This window comes from Protopterus annectens, chromosome 4.part0 (genome assembly GCF_019279795.1).
Source record: "Protopterus annectens isolate FY-2018-M chromosome 4.part0, PAN1.0, whole genome shotgun sequence".
Classification (NCBI taxonomy): Eukaryota; Metazoa; Chordata; order Ceratodontiformes; family Protopteridae; genus Protopterus; species Protopterus annectens.
The window spans coordinates 131,702,963-131,720,183 of NC_056733.1; the positions used below are offsets into that span (position 1 = coordinate 131,702,963).

The following is a 17,221-nucleotide window of genomic DNA, read 5'->3' on the forward strand; positions in this document are numbered from 1 at the left end:
ATATGTTTAAAAATGCAGGCACAGTAATGCATGTAAAAATGTTAGAATACTTAAAGTTTCATAGATTTTTCTTTCAGGGCTGGACGTATTGTCAAGGAATCACCTATACCTGATGGAAAATTAGTTGCTAGCCTGAGTTGCCCAAAGCATTATTTTACAATGAACAGATGCAGGCAAAGACGGGTAAAGACTTAGAAGATTTAAACACCAATATTGTGAAAGGCTTGCTGTTTTCACAATATCAAGATTTTTATGACAAAATTATTAACAGGGTAGAAATGAAATGTAATGCATTGTTTTTAAAGAAAAAAAGAAAGAGAGGGATGTTAAACATTATCAAACTAAATCTGTTTACCCTACTAGTAGGTTAACTACGGAGAAATTTGTTCTTGGCTCTGATGTGCACATTAATTCTGCTGGTAATAACAGGGGAAATGGCTGATGATATGTATAATGACTATGCTGCAGTGTATAATTAAATGGATGAAGGTGGTTCACAGGATTTTCAGCAACTAAGACGCTCAGAAAGGATAGCAAACAATAATCAAGAGAGAAGATAAACATACAGTAATGCAGTGCAAATTCAAAGGGGACATCCCAGCTGGGGGAGGAACATATATTAATTGTTGGAATTGAATGTATTGTGCATATGTTTCAAGGCTTTAAGATTTATAATTACACAGACAGGGCTATTACTAAAGATTTTTTTTCCACTTTTTTATAAAGGATTTAAATTTGTTCCCTCCAAAATACTGGATGTTGCTGACTGTTAGATCTTCAGATGTACACCAGGAAGCTTGATTTCCATCTCCTTTTTTCCTAAGTGGGGCCTACAAATGAGGCAAGTGCTCACAAAAATATTCTGAAGAAAAGTAGTGTGTTCAATCCACCACTCCATTCCTTCATTAATGTTTTTGAGAAGGGAGTGAAAGAAGACATGTATGAATTATGGGCTCAGAATAGGAAGTTTTATGCCAACTTAAGTTCTGATGAAAGAATTCTCATGAATAAACTGGGGGGGGGGGGACAAGGGACTGCGTATCATGACCCCTGACAAGTGAGGTGGTATAGTAATATTCCATTCAGAGGATTATTCCAACATTATGCTGAACATTTTATTTAATGAAGAGAATTATGCACAGGTTTCTAAGAACCAAATAAATATTACATATCAACGTATTGATAGTTATTTAGAAGAATATGTCCTGGATAAACGTATTACTAATGACCTCCTTAATTTTCTTACTAATTCCTGTCCTAACGTGCCGGTTATATTCGGCATCCCAAAAATAAACAAAAGCATCATTGAACCACCTTTTAGACCATTGTGGCTGCCTGTGGCTCCAAAACACATAATCTGGCACTATCTGTTGATAAAATTACTAAGTATGTAGTGGAGAGAGCAGTACATCTAGTTAAGGATTCCCTGAATTTTCTAGGACAGTTTAAACAAAATCTATGGGCAGCTGATTTAGTATTTTTAACCACTGATGTGAAAGATCTTTTTTTCCTGCATTCCTAAGCAAGAAGGACTAGAATTATTTGAAGAGACTCTTTACATGTTCCACCTTGAATCACGATAAAGTAAACGTGGTGTGTGAAGTGATGGCACTTATCTTAGAGAATAATTTTTTATTCTTTGTGGGCCAATATTTCCAACAAACAACAGGAGTTGCCATGGGGCTGCTTGCACCCCTATATATGCAAATATAGTACTATCAGGCTGGGAATTACGATATGTAGTCCACAAAAAAACTTTGGAACAGCATCCACTTATATTGCAGGTTTTTGGATGACATCTTTATTTTGTGGAAGGGAAAAGTGGAAGATATCCCTGGCTTTATTAACTACCTGGAGAAAACTATCTAATTTTTGGAATTTACTTATAATTACAACACTGCTATAGGTTCATAGGTTGGTACTAGGCTATCTGCCCTAGGGCCTATATAAGCCTAGCCTTAACAATTCCCTGAATATTTCTTCCCACAATATTTACTTCCCTGGACCCCTGTCTAGCAGGGCAACTGACGTGATCCCTGGGGTGAATTTCCTATCTCCCATCCAATCGTCAAGGTTCTTTTTGAAGAGGGCCAAGGAGGTACTCTGCTTGACATGTATGGGCAGTCTATTCCAGAGTATGGGAAGTCTCTGGGTCAGAAACCTATCCCTCCAGCATGTTTTGTTCATTGTGATGACAAGTTTAGATCCCTGGAGTGTGCAGCTCTGAGGGATTGGGATTTCTTTAAGTGGAGCATGTCCAACAGCTCAGGGTTTGACATGGCCTTGTATGTTAAGCAGAGATCGCACTTGAGTAGACGATATGCCACAGAGTATAGCTGGAGTTTTTTTAGACTGTCAGGATAGGGCATCTGCTTTAGGCCTGTGATTCTTTTAGTGAGGTATTTCTACGGCCTTTCCAGGTGTTGCAGATGTCTTGTGAGGTACATACAAAATGGGGTGTTGTACATCTATATGTACTATAATGGGTCTAATGAGGGATGAGTACAGTGGGATAATGACCTCCTTTTTTCTGGATGAAAAGCCCTTAGTGATGAGGTGTGCCACACAGAAGGATTTCCTGACTGTTCTGGAGATGTGGTTATCAAAGGTGAGACCACTGTCCACCTGTGTCCCTAAGTCTCTCATCACACTTATGGTATTTAGTGTACTGCCACCTATGTGGTAATTCATGGGTACATATTTTTTCCCAAAGGATATAACTATACATTTCTTGGCATTAAGCTTGAGCCCATGGCTGTGGCTCCAAGCATCTGTTTCTGTAAGGCCCTTTTGTAGAATATCAACCTAATTTGGGGATTCAATAATGGCTCTCAATTTGCGGTCATCTGTGAACTTTGTTAGCCAGAGTCCCTTAGTGTTGGCTTGTACTTCAGGTATACATTACTTGGACACTGCAATTTTCCATACACCTATAGGTTTCAAATCATCGTAAGAGTACTTTTTGTAATTCTTACCTTCATTATACAAGCAACCATCCACTTTCACAGAAAAAGAGCTTAGTCAAAGGACAGGCTATGACTTCAGAACTGAGTGATGTGAGGCAGGAATTTTTCACATTAATTGATCTGTTTTTAGAAAGGGGATACCCCAAACAGGTGGTGGAATGAATTATTGAGGAGGTTTACACAAGATGGGGGAAAAGATATCAGCCCCTGTTAAGAAACCACCCATTAACTAATATAGCCCCCACAGATCCTGGCGAAACGAAGATTTATGAGCATGCATGTATAGTGCAATACCGTCCTATATCATATGAAGTGAAAAACTTATTAAAAAAACTGTAGTATATTTAGGGTAAATAATGATGTGTTAACAGCAGTGGAAGATAAACCAGTTTTTATCAGTAAGGTGGGCATGAATAAGTTGAATTTACCGATAGAAGGTGGTTGTGGTACAACACCTTGTGGGAGGTGCTCCCAATGTACTAATATTTTCAAAGCACCTCAAACCCACCTAGATAATAAGATGACATCTAAGGTTATATTCAAGAAAGGAAATTGTTTTACCACCAGAGTGGTGTACCTTGCTCTATGTGATATGCGCACTGGATTCTATATTGGGAAAACGGAGAGGGCGTTGAAAAGCAGAATTTATGAGCACGTATATGATGTTAAAAACAAGAAGGATACAAGTGCATTATATAGGCATTCCCTCACTTGTTCTAATTTTAAAGGTTTTAAATTTGGTATTTTAGATACTGTGGATATAGATTAGAGGGTGGGGGTGGGGGGTAACTGGAAGAATTTATTAAGTAAAAAAGAGCTGGTTTGACAACTCAGACTAGCAGCTAATTTTCCACCAGGTATAAATGATTCCTCAACAATATTTCTAGCCCTGAAAGAAAAACCTATGAAACTTATTCTAACATTTTTACATGCATTACTGTGCCTGCATTTTTAAACATACGCTGAAGGTATTTAATATATAACAGTGTTTTATTTGTAAAAAGCTAAGTTGGCTTGACTATTAACATTCTGTGTATTTAATATTGCTCATGTGACCATTTTACATGTGACTTTTTTTGACAATACCATTGGCTCAATTTTATCTATTATGTAACGTACTGGTATAAAAATGTTTTTTGAATTAGTGTGCTTTATTCTGATGAAGTCTTCTATGTGAAAGACGAAAGCACTTAATCTTGGTGTTTTTACTGCAATAAATGGAGTTTGTATACAGGCTTGTTTGGTGTGTTTTCCATTTGGTTCCTGGTCTTCTGTTATTCGCACTGCACCGGATATTTATATTTTGATGTCTTCTCATAAGTCATCCACTCAAAATCTTTATAAGAGTAAATGGACGAGGTTTGTAATTTGGTCTCAGTGGCATACTGTAGATCCCCTCATGGCACCTATTCTTGTTTTTCTAGAATTTTTAGCCCACCTTTTTATAATAGAGCAGCTGCCGCTACAATTAAAGTACTGTTTGCAGCCATTTCAGATTTTCATTCATTTTGGCAAGGATAACTTATCTTTCATTTCCCACAAACTTTGCAAAGCCTTTTTAAAAGGAACCCTAGTGGCCACCTCACAAGGATCCCTCTCCCCCATGGGACCTTAATTTGGTACTACATCTAATTGTTCAGCCCACATTTGAACCGGCAGCGACTTGTGATATTAAACTTCTGTCTTGAAAAACTACCTTTCTGGTGGCTATTACATTGGCAGGACGAATATCAGAAATCCAGGCACTATCTTCCCAGCCCCCATATGTGATTTTTCATAAAGAGAGAGTCTCTCTCTATGCATCAACCCATCCTTTCTGCCCAAAGTTGTTTCACAAACAATTATTAATCAGGCCATACATTTGCCTGTTTTCTTTCCTAAATTCAGCAACAAAGGCAAATATGTTCTACATTTGCTGGATGTCTATAGACAGTTACATTTCTATTTGCATAGTACTAAAGAGTTTCAGAAAGCAAGTCAATTGTTTATTGCCTTTGCAGGCCGTAGGAAAGGTCTACCAGTATCCAATGTTACCTTATCAAAATAGCTGTCTGATTACATTTATTTTATTTATACCATGAAAGTTATGAACCCTTCCAAACCTATTCAAGCTCATTCAGGGACATGGCCACATCTGCAGTCTTTCAGATTAATCCCTCTATGGATGAGATTTGTGCAGTGGCCACATGGGCCACTCATCATACATTTATCATTCATTACAAGTTGGATTTGGTCTCCAAGGGAAGTGCCTCCTTTGGTTCGATGGTTCTGAGAAACATCCTCCCATGAGTCTGCCCAGGATAAAGGAAGCTGGGGTCTAGGTCCCATATGTGAGGACAAGATGAAAAATTGACAATAACAGATAAAGAAATTATGTACTTACCATAACGTTCCATCTATATTGTCGATTTTTCATCTCTCTTCACATCCCCTCCCTCCAGCCCCCTACCTTTGTTTTTTTCTGATTGAACGGGAAGCAAAATTTCAGAACATTTTTATTATCGCTAACACTCGTGAAGTGGTCTCCTTTAAATTTTTTAGACTTAAGTTCACTTTCTGTGTTTTTATGGGGATAATTCTAGCAAACAAGATCTGAGGTGACAGGGAGAGATGCATTGTGGGTAAGCAGAGGTATCCAATAGGTTTTTTGGTTATTACAAACTTAGTAATGGCCAAGTCAGATCTGATGGATCAGATCTGGACCCATATGTGAGGAGAGATGAAAAATCAACAATACAGATGGAACGTTATGGTGAGTACATAACTTCTTTTTTATATGGTACATAAAATATAGGGAGTACCAGATCTTACCCTATTTGCAGACTTGCTGTGATAGCCTAGGAAGTAGTAACTCTGCTTAGTCTGACTCTCCGGGTTTCATTGATTCTGTCAGAGGAAAACTTTGAAGCAAACCAGATAAGCAGTACCAGAACAGACCCTCATAAATGGAAACCTCATCCTGAGGTCTTCCAAGGATAGATCCAGCTGTGGAGAACACCTCAGGTAGATCTGTATGCTTATTCTCAGAAAGACAATAAAGAAATTCTACTCCAGGAGGCCTTGCAAACAGACCTGAAAGATATATGCCTACTCATTTCCATGGGTGGGATTAGTCTTCTATGTTTTTACACCCTTTCCACTGATACCCAGGGCTCTACTAAAGATCCAGAAGGATGCTCCAAAGATTGTGGTGGTGACTTCCTTTAGATCCAGACAACAGTGGTTTTCCCTTCTTTTGAAACTGGCCAGGGACAATTAACAAAGGCTCCCCCATAGAATGGATTTACCAACACAAGACAGCGGTTGTTTGATACACCCCTACCTGAAAACTCGTCAGTTGTCTTCCTGGATGATAGAATTTTGATATTTTTTAGGCATCTTTTTTCTGAGGACATGCAGCAGTTTTTGAAGGAAGCTGAAAAACCTTCTACTAGGAAATCAAATATGTATACATGGAAAATATTTTCTAGCTGGTGCAATTCCAAGAATCAGAACCTTTTAAAGGCCCAGCTGCTTCTGATTCTTGCTGATTTGTGTGAGTTACTGTCCTGTGCTCTTTCTTACTCTTCTAGCAAGCTTCAGAATAGATTGAATGTAAGTCTTATACAGACCAACCATGCAAGCCTCATTTTAGCGTCTTAACGACAGACTAGTTTGCCACTTTACTCAATTTACAATAATATACATTTTGTTTGTTTTGTAAATGACAAAGCATCAGAGATTGTAATTCCAAAATCTTCATATTCTCCTAAAGGAGTATTATTCAATTTTATTGGTTATGAAATACAGGGGTTCCAAAAGCATGCATTTACACTTATCAGTACTAAAATTTAATCCTGATTCACCTGCCCAAGTTGCTATAACTGACAAATACATATTCATTTCTTTGTAGTATTTTTTGCTTACTACTAAAAAATTAATTTTGCAATTGTCACCAAATTTATTTATCCAAAAAGATGGATGCCTGAGTATGCCCACAAACACTAGATTAAATAGTATATGGCCCAGTACTGATTGTTGGAACACTCCACACAAGACATTCGTGGGTTGTGATTTGTGACCCTGTATGACCACACATCATTTCCAGTGCATTAGCCAATTTCCTATCCACCATATCTAGTTAACTAGTGATCTAATAACAGCTATATGAGGAAGGGAGTCAAAATCCTTAGATAAATACAAAATTATTGCACCACATTTAACCCCCAGATCCAAAATAGGTGTAATCTACTAATAGAAATATATCATCTTGCTTAATGTTGAGTTACCTTAAATAAAACCATGTTGATACAGGTCAGAGTCCTGAATGGCATTTTCCTTAATTCCATTATTCCAAGAATGCAACTCTCAAAATACTTGCCAAAGACTGATTTAATACTAACTGTCCTATAGTTACTTACATCTTTTGTGCAACCCCTTTTAAAGATAGGTATATTATTAGATTGTTTCCATGCTGCTGGCATTACAGATCTCAGTAAACTATTAAATGCAAGTTGTTGCAGAAGACTAAGTTCAGATTTAAGATTTAACAGTTTAAAATGATTGTTATCAGGCCCAGTAGACATACTTATTTTAATTTTCTTTAATATTACTTTAATCGTGTCTTCAGTTATAGCTGGACAGATTCTACAAATACTAAGCTGGATAACTCAGTGTAAGATTAAATGTATTTTGTTAGACATAAATATAATATTTACTTTCCATATGCCTAGAAATACAGCCATATTAAAGTAGATGTATATCTTCATTTTACATGCAGATTCAACAGAAAGGAATGTTCCTGTAACCTTCAGTCAAGAATAGTGATAAGAACAGAATGTGCAGTACATTAAGTACAAAGAGGCTTGGGAACCAAGTTTAAAGAGGCGTGTAAAAATTTGCAGGGTTTTGGTATTATGTGGAGATAGTTGAGACACAGTGAGTTAGTTTGTTAGTTCGGACTGATGAGCAGAAAGTCATTGCAGTGCAGTTTGCAGACGTTTGGTACAGACACTCAGTAGTGAGTGCAGAAGTTAGGTCAAACATCCAGCATTCCAGAATATTAATTATGTTATTCAGGAGGAAAGGAATGTGAGTGCAGAAGCTACGGACATAATAACTCAGTCTATGTCCGTTTATCAGCGCTGTTACTGGACACAGTAAGATTTGACATTCTGAGTGCAGAATATACGGACGGTATAATGAGTGCAGAAGCTACGAACATTATATTTCAGTCTATTAGCACTATTATGAAGACAATAAGATTTGATTCAGATATTGTAGACATGTACCTCAAATGTACATAATAAAACATTCTTAACTGAACTGCAGTGTATATAGACTTTTTTTGAAAGGTACAGGAATCCTTGGCACATAAAGGAGAGACTGGCACCTGTTTAGCACAGTTCCTGGTAATTAAAAGATAAAGACATTAATTCCAGTCTCATTCCAGTTTCTTCCAGTTATTTCTAGTTCATTCCAGTATTTTACAGTCTTGTCAATTCTTACAGTCTGTTGCAACCAAGTTCTTTTTTGTTTCTGTTATGGTTTGTGAAATAATTAAATATTCAGGTTATTACAATGGGTTCAGTTAAAGTGTTTCCTTCCATGATGAGTTATTCCTGAATTAGTGTTAGTTTTATAGGAATTTATATAGTTGCAATATTCTTTTTTATTTTATACCAAACTGAGCCTTATTTTAATCTTTTCGTTCTCCTTGTTTATGTGCTTCTGAAAATGTTACTGATATAGTTTTAAACATCTTTAATAAAATAATCACTAAAGACATAGACACACATACATTAATGGAAAAGAAAACAAACCACATTAACATTTTTCCCATTTGCACAAATTATGCATTACATGTTTTCTTCCTTTCTTTATAACAGCTCGTTAGATCTGATATCATTTAAATGTACAAAAATACAGTATTATCTTTGCATAAGTCTAGAAATGTAGCCATATTAAAGAAGGCTTCACAGTTTGCATACAATTTCACTAAATGTACTTTCAATCAGTGAAAATAACCTTCAGTTAAGAATTCTGATAAGAACAGAATGTGCTGTACATTTGAGTACAAACACATCTTGTTTGTATGCTATAACATTTGGAAACCAAGGCTAAAGAGGTGTGTAGAACTTTATAGAGTTGTGGTATTATTAGGAAATACTTCGGAGGCAGTTAAGTTAGCTTATTTTTTAGACTAATATTCAGATAGTCATGGCAGTGCAGTCATTAGAAGACAGTACAGATACTCATATATGAGTTTAGAAGTCAGTTCAAATATCCAGCATTTTAGGATATTAATTATACTTTTCAGGAGGAAAGAAATAATGCAGAAGACTATTTCAGCTTATCAAAGAAATATGAATATAAATGCAGAGGACTGTTTCAGTTTATCAGCACTGATACTGGAAATAGTATTCGGATATTGTTGACATCTACTTTCATTGTACATAATAAAGCATTTTTAACCAAACTACAGTGTGTGCAGACTTTATTTTGAAAAATACAAGAAGATTTGACCCATATGAGGATATGCGTACATCTCCCAAATATGCAAACAACTCTAGAAGATTTAGGATTTTTCCCTGGAAATGTTTACATAGATATTTTTATACCTCAGGTAGACGCCAGAGAATTTTTCCTCAGGCATACAGCAAATGTTGGAGGTGTGAAGGGGAAGAAAGAGGTAAATGATAAAATATTTTCTGGGAGTGCAGTGAGTGGGTGGACTTTAAGGATTCCCGGTGGGATGCACTGTCAGAGATGCTGGGTGGGTAGATTGGTCTGATGAGAGAATGATTTTTCTTAGCTGTGATACAGAATTGGAATTGCCTAGACATGGTAAGGCCTTGGTGTGTCTAATAATGGTGGCTGCCAAAAAAGCAGTTACAAGGAAATGGAAATCAAAATCTAAACCAACTATTCTGGAAGTAGAAAATACAGTAACAGAGATAAAAAAAACTGGAATTGAGCAAACTACGTAGGAAAAAATGGGAATTGTGGGAATAATACTTACAAGGGAGGAATGAGGTTTAAACGGTGGCAAGACTTAAATGAGCTATGTTATGTTTCAGTGAGAAAAATTAGGTAGATTATAAGTGATCTATAAGGTTTGCAACTGGAGTGTATCAGTATGGTTTGTGATGTAAAATACTTGCAACTAGGATTGTGTCTGTGTGGTTTGTTTTCATTTTTATACATGTATGATTATCTGTATAGTAAGCGATATTTTAATAAAGATATTTCTTGTTTAAAAAAAGACAGGAATTGAATAATTTATGTAATATTGCTTAGGTTATATGATATATAGCAGTATATGTTAATATAGTTTGATTACTTTTATATAAATGTAAATTTCCCTATGTCACAAGTGATAATTCAATAAAGGTGTTTGAAAATAAAAAAAGATTTGGCCCATAAAGGAGAGTCTGGCACTTCTTCAGCACAGTTCTGGGCAATTAACAGATAAAGACATTTATTTCAGTCAGCTGTTTCCAGTTGTTTCAGCTCATTCCCGTATTCTACAGTCATATCAGTTCTTACAATGGTGAATGATCATTGATGGGGGACAACAGTTATAGTAAGTCCCAAAACCCCATAGCAACCTTATCAACAGTCAGACTATGTGTATTCTGCAGAACAAATTATAGAGCACCAGTATTCATTTGAAACACTACTTCATTAAAACCCGCAAAGAATATCAACAGAGTAGCAGTACTTCAAAAAAAATCTAGCTTCAGCAGAACAACACAAAGAACTTCATCAGTGTTCCTTCAAAACATTACTTCACAAAAGTCTCAAAGAACTTCGGACTCTCCAAGATACCAATTTAAAAGACATTTTCTATTTAAGAGCAATGTGTTTACCATCTCCAAAGCAGATGACAGACTTTCAAGTTTCCAGCGTGACATCACACAGCCAATAAACCCAAAAACATTTTTAAAAAAGCTGTGAGATGCCAGACTACCTTCTCAAGCAACATCAGCATGCATTTTTAGCTAAGTCAGGCAGTAAATCTCAGAAAAGTTTAAATACATCAGTAAGAGTAAATTGTATACATATGTCAAATAGTACTATTACAGTAAAGACACCAGTAAATGTGTGGTTTAAAGTTAAAAACTAGGTAAAGCAGTCTAAAAATCTGTGTTCCACAAATGTTCATTTAAATTTCAAGGTAATTAGTTCGGGAATGTTAAATCATTCTAGATGCAAAAGGGTTAAATCATAGAAGCACACTGCAGCAGACACACTGTCTTATGATATGAAGAATGATTCAGCTTTTATCAGTATGGTTTGAGACTTAAATAACACAAATTCTTGTTTACAGTCTTCAGAAATCAGTGTAAATGCTACAGCACATGTAATTCAAAATACAGAGTTACGTCATATAGAAATCAACACATTCAGTGTATGTAACGTAGATTTCCTGACCAAACAGAAAGCAAACATTTGCAATGTCTCAAGTTCATGTTATTTCAAATGCAGATGTTCAGAATGTAATTAATTCTAATTCATGGGTGACTGTAATTACAGAGACAACCGCAACAAAAAAATTCTGCATGGGCGGCAGGTGTCAAGGCTCAAAAATGATAAAAGCAGTCACAAAACAGCCAGCACCCAACTGGAAATAGAAGTATTTAATATTTATTTATTTATTTATTTGCTGTTGGTTAACCAGGATAGTCCATTGGGCCAAGAGAACCCGTTTTCAATGGAGTCTTGGGGAAAAAAGCTCCATTACAGATTACATATTATAGAGAGTTATATGCAGATTACATATTATAGAGATTTACATCCAAATTATTGTACATGACATCACGAGGAACAGTGATTACAATGAGTAAAGTTAAGCATTAATACAATCAAATAATAAAACATATTAAAGTTGAAATCAAATTATATCATAGGCACAAGGATAAGGAAGTGAGTAGATAGGTGCATAAGGCTTTCAGGAGGATAGGAACTATTAAGGAATAGATTACTGTCTGAGGTAGAGAGAGTAAAAGGTGGAATACAGTAGAGAGTATAGAAAGATTATGTGGGGTAGGAGCAGGAGCATTCCCATGTGGATGATAGGTAGGAGTGGAGTGATTTTTTAAAGGTAGGAAGGCTAGTAATGGTACGAATGGAGGGTGGGAGGGAGTTCCATAGGCATGCTAGTGAGAAGGAGAGGAGGTTTTGTCCTGGGGGTTGATGGGGTCTATAGACTTCTATTAGGTTTTGATTAGTAGATCTAAGAAGTCTTTGAATATGGTGAATTTTAAAGGTAGTGGACAGGGAGGGACAGAGGGATGGTTGAAAAATGAGTTTGTGTGCATATGTTAGTTGAGTGTAGGAGAGGTAGTTGGGAAGTTCAAGCCAATTTAGTTTGTGGAGTGGTACACAGTGATGGGTTGAAGATTTATTGCTAGTGGCAAATTTGGCTATTTTATTATAACAGGTTGAAAGTTTTGTTTTGAGAGATGATTGTAGATTAGTTAAAAGAGGGGCATCATAAAGGAGGGAGGGTAAGAGAAATGTGGTAGAGAGAGTGAGTTTGGTAGTAGGTGAGAGGAATTGTTTGTGACGATACAGCAGGCCTAGTTTTTGGTGGGTTTTTTTAATGTTTTGTAGTAGATGGGACTTGAAAGTAAGGTTATTATCAATTTGGACTCCTAGAAGCTTGGCTTCAGTTACCAGTTCAAGTGGGTTATTATTTTGACTGGTGATGGAGAATGGTTGTTGATCCAGTGTGTTGGTTTTAGAGGGGGGTGAATATCATTAGTTTTGATTTAGCTGCTGCAAGATGGTTGTCTTTCATCCACTGTTCTGTGGTGGAGAAGGCATCTTGAGTCAGCTTTTGGAGAGTTGTAATGGAAGATGAAGCACAGATGATTGTAGAATCATCTGCATATTGGATGATGTTAGCATAGGGGATAGAGTGATAGTAGTCATTTACAAAGATATTAAAGAGAAGGGGTCCTAATATGGAACCTTGTGGAACACCTGTGGGGCTATTAAGGAAAGAGGAGATGGATTTTTTCCACTTAACAGCTTGATGCCTGTCTGAGAGATAGCTGGTGAACCAATTTAGAGCAGAAGGTGAAAGGTTTAGCTTGGAGAGTTTAGTTAGAAGTAAGTTATGGGAGATAGTGTCAAAAGCTTTGGAGAGATCAAGTAGAATGGTAGATAAAGTGAGGCCAGAGTCTCTAGCCTTGTTCACATTTTCGAGGAATGATAGGAGGGCTGTCATAGTGCTGTGATTGGGACGGAAGCCATGTTGAGTAGAAGTTAGTAGGTTGTTGTCTAGTAAGTAGGGAAGGAGTTGAAGGTGAATACATTTCTCTAGAATTTTTGAAATAGGAGAGAGGATAGCAATGGGGCGGAAGTTGGTAATTCTAGTATTATTTCCTCCTTTATGGCAGGGAATTATATAAGCCTTTTTCCAGATTTGAGGAACGTGACTTTCTTGGATGGAGCGGTTGATTAGGATACTAATTGGCAGGGCGATAGCATCTGCAGCTATACTGAGGAAGTGTGAGGGGATGTTATCGGGGGCATTGGTGCAAGGTTTTAGCTTTTTCAGGAGTTTTTTGATAGTGGAAGTAGGGATTGGTTCCAGGGAGAATCTAAGTGGTTGGGAGGTAGTAGGATGACAGAGTGGAGAAGGAGGAGGAGTAGGGGGGGGGGGAAGTTGGAGGTGGATGGTTGGAGGAGAAGGAAGAGGTTAGTTTGGAAATGCAGTCAGTGAAAAAAGAGTTAAACTCGGTGGCAAGGTCATTGTCTTGTACGCTTGGGTTGGGGTTTGGGTTTTCAGTTGTACCGGGTTTTAAGAGAGAGGTTATACCTGTCCAGAAGTTTTGTGGGTCATTTTTGTATTTACTTTGAAGAGAAGAGTAAATAGTTGTGTCGGTCTGCTGTGATAAGCTTTTTTACTGAGTTACGAAGAGTTTTGTAGTCATTAAGAGTAGTGGGAGATTTGTGCTTCAGATAGCGTGCCCAGGCTTTATCTCTTAGTCGCATGGTTGTTAGTGTATTTTTAGTTAGCCAAGGGGTAGTTTTGTTTTTTATTCTTCTGGTTTTTAAGGGAGCATGTGTATCTAACAGGTTTAAGAAAGTGGAATTAAAGTGAGTGATAGCACTTTCCAGGGGAAGAGTTTTTAGTGGGTACCAGTTAAGGCATTTTAGGGAGTTAGAGAAGGCTTCTGGGTTAAAGTTTTTTTGGTCTCTGAAAGTGATGTAGTTATGAGAAACTTGTAGGGAAGAAGAGAGGCGTGTGGCAAAGATGGGAAGGTGCTCGCTTAGGGAGTCAGGAAGAATTCCACTATCAGGGTAATTGTGGGGGTGAGAGACTAATATCCAATCTATAGTACTGCCAGAAGAAAAGTCTTTAGAGGGCCTAGTAGTGGAGTTGATGAGTTGAGTGAAGTTATACAGGTTGATGTTAATGGAGGGGGTATGGGATTGAATGGTGGACCAATTGATGTTAGTGTCTCCCATGATGATGGTTTCGTTAGAAATATTGGAAGAGAACCAGGAGAGGATATCTTCCAGTGTGGGGATATTGTCGCCTGGGGGAATGTAGAGTGAGGCTATGCATATATTTTTGTGTTTATTTAATCAAAGTAGGCCTATTATTAATTCTGCATTGTTGAATTGAGGAATAGCTTTATTGTAAGGAGTAATGGATAGGGAGAATGAGTGTAGTAGAGCTACACCACCTCCTTTTCGCTGGGTTCTGTTTGCTCTGATAATGGAGTAGTTGGCAGGAGTTATCTCCACATCTTTTATATGTGGTTTTAACCAGGTTTCAGATATGTCTAAGATATCTGGTTTATTATAGTGTAACCAGGCTTGAAGGTTTGGAGCTTTGTTCGCTAAGTTTTGTGTGTTCAGGGATGCTAATCGAATGGATTTTGAAGAAGGGAGGGAGGTGTTTGGGCCTGTGGCATCACAAAACATAAAAAATAAACCGGTTTCAGCCCAATGGCCTTTTTCAATGTATATTTCAGCCTGTAATCAACCACTTAATTTTATACAAAGCCAAAAGCTTTAATTGGTCATTAATTAGACAATTATAGATGTTCATTTAAACCAGGTGGAAATAATCCACCCAGTTTCACAATCCATCATTTCTCTTTTTTATTTAACAACTTATGCCAACCTGTTTTCAAAGATCTGTTGCCCATAATTCTGTCAATAATAATACATTTGAATGTGGCTGTCTTGTGTGAAGTAGTATGTTTGTACAAAGCATTGGACAGATATTTATTATTTATTGTATTTATTTATATTTGTTGACCGGGTTTGCCCGACTGGGCTAAAATTGACCGTTTTCAGCGGAGGCCCAAGGAGAACAGCTCCAACAGAAAAATAGAAATTTTACATATTGAATGCATATAGAATACATTCATCAGTACCACACATTATTGCATTACAGTGTCATACATTACACTGTGGCAAGTGAAATACATATAGAAATGCATTCATCAAAGGGATACATTCATAATTACATATTATATACATAACAGTGCAATAGTTACGTAGCTGAAATATTTTACTGGTTTTGTTTGTACAGTGATGTAGCAAGAGGAGAAGATAAAGTAGTAAGTTTGTTTACTGAAGGGAAGGAAGAGAGAAGGGAAGTAGAAGGGTATAGGGGAGTGTTTATGGGGGATAATTACATTGGCAGGTCCATTTTTATGAAGGTATTCTTTTTGTAGTGGTTTTAAATTGATTGGGATGTTCAAGGGATCTTATATCTAGTGGTGCCATAGGATACCCATGTTCTCTAAAACAATTGATTAGATCCTGATCAAAATGCTTATAGTCCTATAGTGGAGCAGAGCCTATGTATTCTCATAAATTGTGACTTGGGGATGTTAGTAATAATGTGCTTAGGATGACAGCTGGAGGTATGTAATGTGTTTGAATGATGGGGTTTTCTGTATAATGAACTGGACAAGGTACCATAAAGTTGTTTATGTATGGTTACATCCAGAAAAGAAATAGATGTCAAATCATAATTAACAGTAAATTTTATACCCCATTTATTTTCATTCAAATACTGGACAAATTCTTGTAGATATATAATGTCCAATATCCACACTATCCAGCAGTCATCCAAAAACTTCCGCCAGATGTCTGTTTCATCAAGAAATATATTATGATTACTATCATAAATAATAATCTGTTCAAGATAACCCATGTACTATCATAAATAATATAACCCAGACCTATTGTTTCTGGAAAGTGTTCCCTTACTGAACCTCTATCTGCATACCTTACAATGTATTTAAAACCTCTATTACTAGGGGTTAGGGCAAGGATACAGGATACAACTGAATTTCTAAATATTGTTTCCGACACCCAATTGGAGCCAGGTTGGTTGATGTGTACCCTGGACGTCACTTCTCTTTACACATTGGGCAGGATTATGTGCCCTGGAATATTGGTTGAATAAAATGTCTTTATATAGCCTGGGCTTCAATACCTTCCTTCTGTGTTTGGCAGAGCAAGTCTTGTCTAAAATGTATTATACTTTAACAACAAAGCCTATCTACAGTTGAAGGGTACAGCTATGGGTGCATCTTTTGCACCCATATATGCTGATGTGTTCATGGGAGAATGTGGGTATCCTGTGGCCAAGGTGTTTAAGACCAGTAGGGAGGTTCAACAGCTCTCCAGAAATTATTTACTTACATATAAAAAATGTCAGTTCCAGAGGGATAACAAGATCAGGTTTACCACTACTTATGGTAGAAATACACATGAATTTTTGGACACAGTGCAACAGCATTGGGACATTTTGTTGGCTGATGAAAAATTGTGACATATTAGGGGATAAATGTTCATTTTCAATTCATAAAGGTCAGACTTTGGGGAGTCATTTTAGCCGTTATAAACATTATATGCCATTGGAACACTCAGCACGGACTACATTAGACTGGACCAAAGTTGTGGGATGTTACCCTTGTGGGCACTGCTCTTTTTGCAAACACATTTTTCAGACTAAAGAATTCTCTAGCAAAACCACTCCAAAAGTTTTTTCTATTAATGTCTTTTCTAACTGTAGCAGCGTTTGGGCCATTAACCTTGCAATTTGTTCGTGCTCAGCTTTTTATGTTGGCCAAACTTCCAGACCCATTAAAGTTCCTATTTCAGAACATCTTAGTAACATTATAAATAAATATCTGACCAATGCTTTGTATAAACATACTACTTCACATAAGACAGCCACATTCAAATGTATTATTATTGACAGAATTATGGGCAGCAGATCTTTGAAAACA

At 36.9% G+C, this 17,221-nt stretch overlaps 1 protein-coding gene across 1 annotated transcript in view; it reads left to right on the forward strand.

The window, feature by feature from the left end:
* The window catches only part of LOC122800226 (dynein axonemal heavy chain 17-like), a 17,083,451-nt gene that overhangs the window by 8,800,227 nt on the left and 8,266,003 nt on the right, over positions 1–17,221 (forward strand). The window lies entirely within an intron of this gene.